At 28.0% G+C, this 12255-nt stretch overlaps 1 pseudogene; it reads left to right on the top strand.

Moving 5' to 3' along the window:
• Positions 1-10588: 10588 nt before the first annotated feature.
• On the top strand, positions 10589-11204 carry LOC108723944 (histone-lysine N-methyltransferase SETMAR-like; annotated as a pseudogene).
• The last annotated feature ends 1051 nt before the right edge of the window (positions 11205-12255 follow it).

Genomic DNA, 12255 nt, shown 5'->3' with positions numbered 1-12255 from the left:
GCAATAAATAATAATTTCATACAATTACATAGTTTAAACTCAATTCAAAAGTAAAGATGTACAAACTGTTTGAATTTGTATTCGAATAATTTGCACATCTTTATTTTTGCAGATTTACACATCATTTTATAAAATCTAAATTACGAAATTTTTTAATTTTTCGAACTTTTTGCATTCTATCGCATATTCTATATTTTATTTACAACTCTTTATTTAAGTCAAAGTTGGCATTAGAGATATGCGAACTATTCTAATATGAATTGAATTATTCGTATTTGATTTTGAGTAGTTCGCACATCTCTACTCAAAAGTTCTACTAAAAAATTCACATATTGATGATACACTGATAAAACACACATATATATAAAACAAAATAAAATTACCTTAGCCCATTCCTTTGCCGATTTGCGTGGTCCATATGATGTACTTAAAGAAGATGATAATTTTTCCCAAAGTTTATCCTAAAAATATTTTAAAATATTTAAATATTGAATTCAAATGACATATATAAAAATAAAACTTATAAGAATGTTATTTATAAAAACATGCTTGTAAGAAATACGATTAATAATCATAATACTTACAATTTTTCGTATATTTTCCTTTGCTATATCTTAAATGACCACGACCAAAGTCAGTACTTCCATAAATTGTATCAATATTTCCTTCTGCTTTTCCGTAACATTCATTGGATGCATTCAGTACTACAACCGTTTATTGAGCGCTCAGTGAGCTCTTGCATCTGTTTGGTCTATATTTTTAATTAAAATTATAAAATATATATAAATCTAAAAATAACAATAAAATATAACAAAATCATCTTATTATAAATCTAAAAATAACAATAAAATATAACAAAATATTAAAAAACAAAATATAACAAAATCATATAAAGTTATCATTTCTTTTTAAATAATTGTTTGATTACATATTAAAAAAAATAATTGCTTAATTATAAACCCAGACTTCCATATTGTTTTTAAATAAACATTTATATTTTCAGAATTTATTCAAGATGCTGATGCTTGCTATGAAAAAGTAAAAGTATTTTTACAAAAAAAGATGGATAATATTAAAAAAAGTATTTTATACGATTTAAGAAAAGGATTTGAAGATTTACAAAACAATTTATTGTTAAATTTGCCACAAGAAGAAATGAATCCAATTTCGGCCTTAAAACAAGTCATTGCAATTAAATTACCAACTTCCACAATAGATGATTTTAACAATTTGGATGTTTCAATAGATATCGATGAAAAAAAAGATGCCTTGGTAATAATTTTCTTCAAATTAAATAAATATTTTTATTTTTAAGGAAATATTTATCTAATTTCCGTAGCGTTCATTATTTGAGAGATACGTCGATGTAGCACCTACATATAAAAAAGCTATACATGATGCTTTAACGGCAGTGATGTTAAAAAATGTTCAAATGCAGTTTACTGCTTTTGGTAGACAAAAAGGCGAAAATAAAAAAATGAACTTTAGCAAAACAAAAATTTACAGTTTACTTATGGGTATGTTTTTGCAGTTTTATATTATTATTTATTTATATATTTACTTCAAAATTATTTTTCTATAAATTCTGTTTTATGTGGTAAAAGAGAAGTATTATTTTTCAAACTTTCTTTCTTAATAACTTTTTAACGAATAACGAGTGACGGCCTTTGTTGGAGATTACTCAAGATCATGACTTTGACCACATATGTCAGAGTCAAGATCATTGGGGAGGGTCCCCTAATATAAACATTTACCATAAATTAAAAATTGTTTAACAGATATTCTCGTAAGCAAATTGGGAGCTCAGGAAGAGAAACACATCAATTCTTCGATGAGTCGTTGGTTCTCGAGAGCAATAGATCGGTGCGGAGGTCGCAAGGAAAGAGAAAATGCAGATAAAGAGAATTTAAATGCTTCAAAATGATTTAAAAATTATTTTAAAAAAAATTTATGTTTTAAAGTTTTATAATTTTATTACAATTCAATTCGAAAATTTAAAAAATATTTAATTATAAATCACAGTTGCGTTTAAACATATATATATATTATATGTATATAATTAATATAGTTTATTTAAATATTTATTTTAATAATTAATAAAATACATGTTTTAATGCGTAATAATCGTTTTGTCAATCTTTTTCTTATAGTATAGGTATAGTATGTTCAAAATTAAGGGGTTAGGGCACTCTTCGGCACTAAAAATGTGGGGTTACTTCTTGAATTTTTTTCTCCGCTACTATTAAATAGATGAAAACATCGTTTCAAGGGTTTATTCTACACATAAAAAAGGACAGGAAAAAATTTTTGTTGGACGAAAAAAGTTCAAAATGGCGGCGTTCCAGCAGTTCCAATATAGATGTCCTTTTTCGGAGTACGCGTAATGCGGGCAGCATAGGCTTCCGTAGACAGCATCTAGGACAAATTAAAAAATTTTTTCATTATCTACATGAGTTTTTCTACGGCGGTACACAAGATTAGGACCAAAAATTGATTTTTCGCAAAATGGCAGCAGTGCAAAATTAACGTTTCGTTTTTCGTTAAAAAAATCGATTTTAATTTGTTTATAAAAAGTGTAATTGTTAACCAATCGTAAAGTTCATGTGTACCGCTTTAGATAATCTAGTTAAGAAGCTACTGTGAAAATTTGAAGTCAATCGGACAAAAACTGTTCGACTTATGCTGCCCGCAAATTTGAAAAACATAGTTTCGAGAAAAACGCGTTTAAAGTTTTGAAACGTATTTGCTCTATGAAATTTTGCATTTATAAGGACGCCAATTTTTTTACCATTACTCTGCTATCCCATATAACATTCCTTCCAAGTCCATGTGTTCTTCGTCAGCTTCTTTTCGGAGCGATGCAAGGCTCTTACGATCGTCTTTTCGATTTTTCGACGCGGAGCGGTTGGCGGCTTTGACTCGACGCTCGTCGATTGCAGTGCAGAAATTGTATATCTCGGTGCCGTTTTTCAATCCCAGGGTTCCCATGACATCCAATAATCTCGTAAATCCATCATTGTATGTAATTACAGCCACATTAGTCGCTATGTCGGTAATTAGTTTGCCGCTTGATATCGTTTTCGGTGCTATTGACCAAACGATGGAGTTAAAACTTTCATTCGCATTTTGCGTATATCCTCCGAGGCAACGAGAAAGCAGATCTTCTCTTGTAAGGTCTTCGTATATGTTTTGGATCGCATCAAAAACTTTCATAGACATTGCTGGTTTATGTACGTAGTCGTCAAGAAGATTCAATGCCTTTGATTTTTGCCATGAACACCAAGAATCAATGCCTTCGGGGCATTTATCGTGCTTCGGCTCGCACGATCTGTAGATGCTCTTGTACCTTTCTTGCCTACGTACACTTTTTCACTCATTTTTCACTTTTTGTCGTAATATTCACTGTAATAAAGTCCACACGGCACGAATACTGAACGACAATGGCAACCACGTGTGCTGCGCGCGGGAATCGTTCTAACGACTATTATGACGTACCTTCCTCATAGAAAGGTTCAGTAACGGAAATTTATAGAAGTATAACTTACTCGAAGTGAACACAGTTACCTATTGGGACTACGATGCTTCAAAATACAGCGCCAAGCAGCGCGGCTTTATCGACCAGTTTCGGAGCGCTCAAGGTGGTTACATAAAATTGATCTAAAAACCGGTTTAAAAAATTTTCCGACTAATACCACGTATTGTATATTGTTTTTGATACATTTATACGTCAATTAAGCCAATAAAACAAAAACAGACAAAAAATTTTTTCAAGAGTGCCCTAACCCCTTAATGATATTACAATATTAATAATCCTTATATTAACAAACAGTACTTTCATGAAATTAATTATAGATATTAATATGCATAGTACTGTAATCTCTTGAAAATATTGCATATGAAAATCCTGTAATATATATTATAAAGTTTTATATATTATATAAATTGAAAATTAGACCTTCTGTTACAGTGCTAAGAAACTGGTACTAGTAATCAATGCATTAATTTTGGTACAATATTATGACTGTTACAGTATTAAGTATCAATATTAATATTTGGTACTCTTGCGATATAGAGAATTAGTACGGATTTTTTATACAGTATTAGTACTGTTATAATATTAAAAATTGGTATTAATATTTGGTACTGTTGCAATATTACGAATCAGTAACGATTTTTGTTACAGTATTGTTTCTGTTACGGTACTAAAAATCAGTATCGATATTAGGTACAATATGTGTACTAATTCTGGGTACTGTTATAATATTGTAATCCCGTACTGTAATAGTACTCTAATACTGTACTATAATAGTACTGTATTCCAAATCTTGGCCCAATGCTATCATCCCAGTGTTTTACCAGTACTATACCAGTACCGGTATTTAATATCGCGTCGGTACTCAATATTGAAAATTTGTACTGGGCCAGTATCTCACCGGTATGAAATTTTCACTTGGGTAGAACTCAATATATTAAATATTGTATGGCTATTCGTAATGATTTTAATATTTTTTTATTAGGCCATCGTTTATTTCAACAATGGCTTGTAGATAATTATGTTAAAATTGAGAAAGATAAAATTGAATTTTGTAAAAGTCATCAAAAAGAATTATGTGTTGAAACATATCAAGGTTTAATAGATTATATGCAAAATATGGCATCTAATGTTAATGGACGTATCGGAAAAATTATTATACTTCCCTCGACGTTTATTGGTTCTCCATGAAATATGTTACAAAATTATTAAGATGCAATGGCAATTGTTAGTAAATTTGGCAAACCAGATCTTTTTATTACTATGACATATAATCCTAATTGGCGTGAAATCGTAGAAAATCTTTTACCTTTTCAACAAGTCTCAGATAGACCAGATATTTGTGCACGAGTTTTTAATATTAAAAAAAATTATTTAATTGATCTTATTGTTAAATAAAAGTTTTTTGGAGAAGTTGCAGCATATGTTTATGTTATTGAATTTCAAAAACGTGGTTTGTCACATGTTCATATATTGATTACTCTTAAACAAAATTATAAAATAACAACAGTTAATATTGTAGATAAATATATATCTGCCGAAATTCCAGATCCAGATCAAAATTCGCGTTTGCATGATATAGTTATGAAACATATGATTCATGGCCCTTGCGGAGATTAGTGTTTTGTAGAAGGAAAATGTTCTAAACATTTTCCAAAACTTTTTATAGATGAAACAATAATGGATGAAGATACTTTTCCACATTATCGTCGACGAAATAATGGTAAAATTTTTGAACGTCCTGGTAAATATATAGTTGATAATCGATATGTTATACCATATTGTCCTAAATTATCAATAGTTTTCAATTGTCATATTAACGTCGAAATTGTTTCAAGTATTAAATCTGTAAAATATCTATACAAATATATTTATAAAGGTCATGATATTGCTGCAATAACTTTTGAACCTGAAACTGAAAATATAATTATTGATCCATAATTATATCGAAACTCGTTATGTTGGTCCTGTTGAGGCCAGTTGGCGTATACTTGGCAAAAAATTACAAGACAACATGTTGTATTACGTTTACCAGTTCATTTACCTAATGAACAAAATATTACCATTGAAAATGAATGTGTTGAAGATGTCTTGTTTTCTGTTGTAGATCAAGTTACTATGTTGATAGTATTTTGCTTTAAATTTGCGTGATGAGGAAGCTAGAAATTATTTATATAAAGAAATTCCACGTTATTACACATTTAGGAAAATAAAAATTAATGGTAAAAATGTTTCATGTTGGACTAAACATAGTAATTATTTTAATTATTTAGGACGAATCTATTCAGTAAGTCCAACACAAATAGAATTATTCCATTTACGATTACTATTACTTACGATTAAAGGAGCAACAAGTTTTCAAAATTTAAAAGTTATAAATGGAGAAACACATCAAACATTTTCTGCTGCATGCTTAGCCTTAGGGTTAATTGAAGATGATGAAGAATGGAATAGAGCTAGAGGAATGAAGCTGTGAAATGGATGATGTCACAACAATTACGTAGATTATTTAGTCGAATTTTAATACATTGTAATCCACTATATCCTGAAAAATTATGGGAAAATTTTAAAGACGCTTTATCAGAAGATTATGTCAGGAATATTGGTATGTTATATGGTTTTAAAAAAGCATATATTCAAATCAATAATATGCTTTTAACAGAAGGAAAAAGCTTTGCTGATTTTTCAAACATGGAACAATTAATAAATAATGATGATGTAACAGATTGTCTGACAGAACAAGAATCAGAAATTGGATTGAAACAATATGAGCAATTAAATGATAAACAAAAAGAAATAATTGATATTATATTAGATAGATTAGATAATAATAGTATTAATAGTCATTGTTTTTATATAGATGGTCCTGGAGATTCTGAAAAAACTTTTATATATACAACTATTTATTACCTAACTAAAATTCGAAATAAATGAGTATGTACAATGGCTTTTACTGGAATTGCTGCAACATTATTACCATATGGAAAAACAGATCATAAAACATTTGGTTTACCTGTTCCATTATTTGTTGATTCTACATCTGCTATTAAAATTCAATCTAAAGAAGCTAAATATTTAAAAGAAATAGATATTTTCATTTTGGACGAAGCACCAATGGCTCCACGATATGCCTTAGAGATTATGGATCGCACATTACGTGACATTACTGACAATAATTTACTATTTAGTGAAAAAATTATTATTTTGGGTGGAGATTTTAGACAACTACTTCCAATAAAAACACATAGTACCAGAAGTTAAATTGTTAATTTATCCATCAAATTTAGTTCAACTTGGAAATATTTTGAGAAATTTTCTTTATCCCAAAATATGCGAGTTCTTTCCGAAGAACTTGAATTTGCAAATTTTTTACTGGATTTAGGTGATGGAAATTTAAATGATTCTAATAATAATATACAGATACCTCAATGTTGTATTGCATCACCTGATACAGATATCGTTGCAGATACATATGGAGATTTAATTTAAAAAAAGGGATTTTTTGAAACTCGCTAATTTTGCAATACTTTCAGCTAGAAATACTGATGTTGAAGAAATAAATAAACGAGTTGTAGAATTATTAGATTCTTCTGGTGAACGAATATATACAAGTATTGATAGCATTGTAAATTCTGATGGTAATAATAACTTTGGTGACGTCATAATACCTAAATATTTAAATAATCTTTCACCACATCCTGTCTACCCCCTCATGAATTACGTTTAAGACCAAATTCTGTTATTATGTTAATTAGAATGAAGGTCTTTGTAATGGGACACGGTTAATAGTAAAAGAGCTTGCAAATCATTTACTTAAATGTAAAATATTAACAGGTGATAAAGCTGGAGAAATTGTTTTTTTAAATCGAATAACATTATATTGTGAAAATATATATTCTTTTACCTTTACAAAAAGACAATTTCCAATAAAATTAGCATTTGCAATGACTATTAATAAATCGCAAGGATAAACTTTCGATGAAGTTGGAATTGATCTTCGTAAAGATGTTTTTAATCATGGACAATTTTATGTTGCATTTTCTCGTGTTCGAACATGGCAAGCTCTAAAAGTCTTTCTTGGTAATCAACGAGAAAATCGATTTGTAAAAAATTATGTGTTTAAAGAAATATTTGCATAAAATTTTTTTATAAAGATTAAAATTCAAAGAAATATATTTAATTAATTAAATATAAGTGTCATTGGATTAATTAAATTTGTAATTTTTTAATTATTTATATTTAACAAGTTAATTTAAAACTTATGATGTAGTTTAATTAAATATATGTAGTTTAATTAAATTTAAATTAAAAAATTTGTATCTGTTTGAGCCGAGTTGCGTATCAGGAGTGATTGAAGACAAAATATGGATATTAAGCCGTATGAATCTGTTTCTTATTTGAGCATCTGTAACAGTAATCTCATACGATACAGATGGGAAATGATATATAGTAATATATCGCAGGTTATGCAAACTAAGGAGAAAGATATGAAATACATAAAAATAATAAATAATAAGATACAAATCGAGAGATTGGATCACAGCTCGTTCTGTAACAATATCCCTAACGTGCGATGGAAATTTATGGTATATATACTGTCAACAATATTTATTTCTAATTAATAATTATATTTTAAATTTCAAATTTTTGAATAATTTTTAAGGGAATTATAATAATTAAATCTAGATTTAATGATAATATTAAATTGTAATTTTTTTGTAAATTTATAATATTTCTTTGCAGCAAATAATTTAACATTTCGTTAAAATTGGAAGACTTTAATTATTTCCATAATATTTGAATCCGTCATATTGGCAATTTTTCATTTTCAAATTTTAAATAAGGAAGAAGAATATGAAAAACATAATAAAAATAAATCAATAAATCAAGAGATTGGATCACAACTTATTTTTTAGTAATATCCCCAGTAATCATTGTGAAAATTTGTTGTGTACGCCCAACAATATTTATTTAAATTTAATAATTGTATCTTAAATTTAAGAAAAAATGTATTGTACTGCTAACAATACTTATTTAAATTTAATAATTGTATCTCAAATTTAAGACATTTTTGGGAATTTTTAAAGAAATTATAATAATTAAATTCAGATTTAATGATAATACCATAATGTTATTATTTTTAAATTTATGATATTTAGCATAATGTTATTATTTTTAAATTTATGATATTTCTCTTTAGCATATAATTTAACGCAACATTTCATTAAAATTTGAAAACTTTTATCATTTCAGCATTTATTGGTTCAGCCATTGTTTACTTCCAAATTTTAATAAAGAAAGAAGAACGAAATTTAAAAAAAAAATAAATAAAAAAATGAAGAAATTAGATCACATTTTTTTCTGTAACAATATCCCTAGCGATCAGGAAATTTGTTATACTATTAACAATATTTGTTTATAGTTAATAATTTTATTTAAAATTTAAGATATTTGTTATAATTTTAAAAATAAAAATATATATTATAATATAAAAATTAAATTTAGATTTGATGTTAATACAGAAATGTTATTTTTAATAAATTTATATTTTTTTCAAAGAAATAACTATATTAATTAAAATAAATTTAAATTTATTGATAATTTAAAATTATTATTAATATTATTTGTTAAAAATATAAATAATAATATATGTAGTTTAATTAAACTCTTTACTTAAAAAAATTATAATTTATTTATATTTATTAATTTTAAATTTATGATATTTTCTTGTAATTTAAAAAATTTAACTTAAATAATTAAAATAAATTTAGATTAAATGATATTTCTAAAATATTATTATTATCAAATTCATAATTATTTATAAATAATAATAAAGTCAAAAGACATATACCACGAGCGCTCGATGTCGTCAGCGAGACTTCTTTCGAAGTCTATATAATCACATTCAATTAATCGTATTTGTTTAATAAAAATTGAATAAATTAATATAAACGTTTCGACCTACTAATTGGGTCATCATCAGTATATAGCTAGCGCAGATTAACATAAATTTAAAAATTAAGTTTCATCCTCTATCGCGTCCGTGTGCGTCAAAATTTCAATTTTACACCATTCCGTTGTGTTTTTTTCCATATAATTTTCATGTTCCACAATGATATACTAGTCCACAAAATTTCCAGATTCTATAATTCGTACTAGTTAGATTCAATTATTTTAAATTATCTTCTCTATCAATATAATACCTGTGTTCTTGTAGATTTGTGAATGTTTATTAGCAGCAGTGGATGACATGTTATCGCAGAATTTCTTTGTGTATTACCGCTTCTCATCATGCCTTTTGACTTTATTATTATTTTTAAATTTTGACCACATATCGACATTTAATGTTTTAAATTAACGCCGGCATAAACATGCGTTCAACAATACCATTTTTTGAATTTATTAGAATTTATTTTAGTTTAGAAGTATGTCTTCTGTTAAAGAACTGCATAAAACTAATGAGACAAAATATAAACATAAGACTTAAAATTTATTTTTTAAAAACATGTCGAAAAGAAAATCTAGTTCCAATACATTTGCGAGGAATCATCCGTTATAAATATAATTTACATGCGCCTTCATCAGAGAATAAAATGAATAGAGTTCAACACACGTTTATTAGTAAAATTATAAATTTAGAACTAAACGATGCGTACAAGTTGTTAACTCACACTAGGAATGAACTTTTTAAACATCATAGACTAATAATGCGCTCTCTACCTGATCATGTATTTCTTGCTTTCTTTAGTAGGCAAGAAATTAACATTAATAAATTATGGATAAAAGAAAATATTAGAATAAACAAGAAATTAAATAAATTAAGAGTAATCACAGCCAATCAAAAGAAACAAAAAATTAAAATGATAGACTTTAAATTATTATGGGTCATTTAAAAAGTATCCGCGGTTTTTTGTCATTAGATGGTCATATATCGGGCAACACTAATTCGATTGTGTCAAACGAACGCGCGTCTGAAAGATGACATTTTAGGTTACATTTTTTGTAAACAAAGTTTGGTAATTCATCAATCGTGTCAAAAGTTATATTGGTTTGAAAATGAGTGAAATTTCTGAAGAAATACGCTGTGATGCTTTTTTACTACAAAAAAGGCAAAAACGCAGCACAAACATGCAGAAAAATTTGTGAAGTTTATGGCGCGGATGCTGTTAGTGAACGCAGGACGCAGGAGTGGTTTGTTCGATTTCGTTCTGGAAATTTTGATGTCAAAGATCGACCTCGCTCTGGTCGGCCAGTCACTGAAAAAGTCGATAAAATTTTGCAACTGGTCGAGCAAGACCGGCATGTAAGCTGTCAGGAGATAGCCAATGCACTAAGAATCAACCATGTGACAGTTTGGAATCATTTGAAAAAGGCTGCCTACGCAAAGAAACTCGATGTTTGGGTGCCACATGAATTAACGCAAAGAAATTTGATTGACCGAATTTCCATCAGCGAAACACTACTAAAACGCAACGAAATCGACCCATTTCTGAAGCAAATCATCATGGGCGATGGAAAATGGGTAAAATACAAGAATATCGTTCGTAAAAGATCATGGGGTAAGCGCGGCGAACCACCACAAACGACTTCAAAACCTGGATTGACGGCAAATAAGGTGATGCTGTGTGTATGGTGGGAGTCGTCCATCATGAGGTGTTACCACATGGCCTAACGATTAATTCAGAGCATGTTCACAACTGGATAGATTACAGGAAGCGATTAAGGAAAAACGACCAGAATTGATCAATAGAAAAGGTGTTGTCTTCCATTATGACAACGCCAGACCACACACATCTTTGATGACGCGCCAAAAATTGAGGGAGCTTGGTTAGGAAGTTTTGATGCATCCACTGTATAGCCCGGACCTTGCACCGTCTGACTACCATTTGTTTGGATCTCTGCAGAACTCTCTTGATGGAAAAACATTGGCCGACAAAAGAGGTGTCGAAAATCACTTGAAAAAGTTTTTCGCCGATAAACCACAGAAGTTCTACACGGATGGAATTATGAAATTACCCGAAAAATAGCAAAAGGTTATAGATAATAATGGCCAATATATACTTGATTAAAATTGATTTTCAATAAAGAAAAATTTCATTCAAATATTGAACAAAAAATCGCGGATACTTTTTAAATGATCCAAATCATACGAATATTAGTCCTCTAGACTTTAATGATAAATTTAAATCAAATGAAATTAACAATGACTGGATAGTTAACCTTAGTAATGTAGAGATACCACATAACGTAAAATCTGTATTGCAATTAGGACAAAAATTTAACATATCTAATAATAATAATAAGAATAACGAAAAGATAATCGTAGAATGTATTAAACACATTGAAAATAATATTAGTAAATTAGATTGTAACACAAAAAATAATATAAAAAATGATTCAATTCAAACCTTAAAGAAGATTACGTACAACAATCAAGTAGATAACGTAGATAACAATTTAATAAAAGAAGGAATAATTAGTTTAGAACAATTCATATCAGAACACCAGGATATCTTAATTACACAAGCTGATAAAGGGAATACGACTGTAATAATGAATTTAAATGAATACCAAAAAAACATGCTTGAAATATTATCAGATAATAAAACATATATTAACATTAATAAAGATCCTTTAAACATGATGACGAAACCAACGCATAATTTGCTGACTAGGTGGAAGAAAAAGGGATACATAGATCAGTCCACTTATAATAAATTAAA

Source organism: Mycetomoellerius zeteki, unplaced genomic scaffold, assembly GCF_001594055.1.
Source record: "Mycetomoellerius zeteki isolate Tzet28-1 unplaced genomic scaffold, Tzet1.0 scaffold254, whole genome shotgun sequence".
In the NCBI taxonomy this organism is placed as follows: domain Eukaryota; kingdom Metazoa; phylum Arthropoda; class Insecta; order Hymenoptera; family Formicidae; genus Mycetomoellerius; species Mycetomoellerius zeteki.
This window is presented reverse-complemented; position numbering and strand designations above follow the sequence as displayed.